Here is a 2,963-nt window from a genome sequence, read left to right on the forward strand (position 1 = left end):
TCCACGTAGCTCTGACTGTCCTATGTCACTACATAGATCAAGCTAGTCTCAAAACCACAGATTCACCTGCCTCTGCCTCCCAAGTGCTGGCATAGAGCACGACTTTTGAAATGCTTCCTCCAGCCCATCAAGGCCACACCTCCTAAACCTAACTCCAGACAGTATCACCAAATGGGGATCATATTTATATGGCTGGGGCATCTCATATGAGGGATATCTCGTCCAAAGCACCACATAGGGCATCAGCAGGAACCGTGTCTGGTGAAGAGGAATGTACAGGCAACATCCACCAAGGTGACGTGCACCAGGGACAGAAACCACCTGGTCTTTGCAGTCTCTCCAGAGACTCGCCATTGAGAGCAGGGCACAAACCTGAACTTGTCAAAAAACACCTGTAGCATTCAGCAGCTCCATCTTCCACATTCCCCACAGGGAAACAACCCCTTCAGGGTCTGACTAGGCACTGTGTTTCAATTTGTGAAATCCACCCCCAAATGACACATTTGCTTCATTTACTGTGCTCGCCGGTCTTGGTGTGTGTGGAGCAAAAGTTATCCTTCCTCCAAAGAGGAGAGAATGAAGGCTGGCAGAGTGTGGAGTCTCCCTCAAGATCACATGGTACCACGTGAGCTGCTAAACGCTTTCCCTTTGCTCGGGCCCACACAGCCCACTCCTGTGAAGTGTATCTTTTCCTAATAAGCTGTCCCTGCTTCTGAGGAAAATAAAATAAATAAAATAAAATAAAAACAAAAATACCAGCTGAGGGAGAAGGAAACCAGAGCATCAACCCTCTTCTCTCAGAAAAAGTTATTAAAAGACTTCAAAGCCATCTCAAAGGATACATAGGTTGTAGATTCTTTTACGGTTTCTCTGAGGGCTTACAATCCCTCCTGGAATCTACTAGCAGTTTGGGCCATAAGATGCTCCCATCCATCAATTACTGGCTGGGCCTGAGCTGGGAGCTGAGCAGTGTGGATGAGCTGGGAGTACCCACTCCCGTTTGCCTTTACTGCAGGTCTAGTGGCCTCAGAGACCATTTCTCCCACATGTAGCTGATTACAGACCACAGTTCTGACCCTGGGGACCTCCCTTAGGCCAGGGTCTAGGTATGAGTCTCCTCCATCCCCAGAGCTTGGATTCTCCTGAGCTCCTTTTCCCATCTGAAGTCTGAGGCACACTCAGACTGCCCAGAGAGCTGCCAGTCTCAAGGGGTTTCTGTCTGGCAGAGAAAAGACTGTGCCATCTGAGTGTGGAGAGAGGTCCCAGGGCAGGACCCCAGTTCTCTTCAGCTACTAGCTTCTTTGCTTGGGGACAAGTCACATGTCTTTTATGGGTAAGTCCCCCCTTGTTAGAGGTTTAAAATAATATAAATCCAGCCAAGCTCTGAGGACATCAGAACAGAGGTGGGAAGGAGGTGGCTCAGGGTAGATGTGGGCTTGCAGGGAGGTCAGGGCCAGATATGGAGAAGCTGAGTTCAGGAAACAGAACAGGAGGTGTAGTGCTCTGAAAGCTCAGGGGAGGAACAGATCCTGAGGGTCCTGAAGTGGTGAGTCAAGGCATCGAGCTCTGCGGTCATCCTTCAGTCTGAATGTTCCTTCCTTCCCACCAATCATATCAGCCCCATCAAACAGAACACAACGTTGCAGGGGCTGGAGGTGGTATAACAGATACTGGGAAGTTAAAGGTGAGAAACAGGAGGCAAATACCAAAATGGGTACTTTCAAAATGTTAGCAAAAATAACGAGAAAATTATTCAGGAAACAGTTACAACTCCCCCAAGGTGGATATTTTATAAAACTTTATTCTGTCTGATATTCTGGGAAAATAGACATGAGGTCACCGCTTCGTCATGGGTAGAGTCAAAATTTGCAGTATCTGAGTGATGGCAAGTCCTCTTCTACATGAGGATGACTCTCAGTTCAGCATCGACAGATTCCATAGAATTCCACAAACGACCTCCAATCAATCCACACGTCACTCTTCCAAGTGTGGTGGCCTCTAGTGCTCCCCTAACCAAAGGGACCGTACTTATTCATGTTAAAAGATTCTGCGGGAACAGCCCACACAGCAAAGAAGAAACACAATTAACTGGCGGGTGGTGGCGCTCGCCTTTAATCCCAGCACTAGGGAGGCAGAGGCAGTCGGGTCTCTAGGAGTTCGAAGCCAGCCTAGTCTATACAGCAAGTTACAGCACAGCCAGTGCTATGTAATAGAAAGACCCTGTCTCAAATAAAACAACAACAAAAATGGCATTCGGTCAATAGCAGCTCAAAATGACTTAAAAGCAGAGGAAGAAGCAGTGAGAATGACTCCCGGACGGACCAAACCCGGGCAAACCGCTGCATGCCCGCGTTCAGGACCGACGTCCCCTGCAGCCACCATGCCCCAAAGAAAGGCTTAAGGGGATACTGAAGGAGATAAGGGCAAGGTGAAGGACGAGCCACAGAGAAGATCTGCAAGGTTGTCTGCTAAACCTGCTCCTCCAAAGCCAGAGCCCAAGCCTAAAAAGGCCCCTGCAAAGAAGGGAGAGAAGATCCCCAAGGGGAAGAGATGTGAACAATCCTGCAGAAAACGGAGGTGCCAAATCAGACCAGGCACAAAAGCTGGAGGTGCTGGAGATGCCAAGTGAAATGTGTGCAATTTGGATAACTGTCTACTTCTGGTGACTGCACAGTTTGAAATACTATTTTTTATCAAGTCTTATAAAAATGCAGAATTTTGTTTTACTTTTATTTTAAGCTCTGTTGTTAGCACATAGAATACTTCATTGTTTTGCAGGGAAAGACGCATGTGTCACTAACAAAATGTCTCCGAAGCTGGACTGATGATGGTTGATGATGGAAAACATCTTTCCCTGATAATTTTGAAAGACCCCTCTTGGCTCTCAGGGGAGACATCCTGGTGTTGATATATGTGGCCACCATGGCACAAAATGCCTTGTGTGGGGAAGCTCTAAATTAATT

General features: G+C 47.6%; 1 pseudogene; it reads left to right on the forward strand.

Moving 5' to 3' along the window:
• The first annotated feature begins 2,380 nt into the window (after positions 1 to 2,380).
• LOC118570682 lies at positions 2,381 to 2,629 on the forward strand (annotated as a pseudogene).
• Positions 2,630 to 2,963: the final 334 nt, after the last annotated feature.

Source organism: Onychomys torridus, chromosome 19, assembly GCF_903995425.1.
Source record: "Onychomys torridus chromosome 19, mOncTor1.1, whole genome shotgun sequence".
Lineage (NCBI taxonomy): Eukaryota > Metazoa > Chordata > Mammalia > Rodentia > Cricetidae > Onychomys > Onychomys torridus.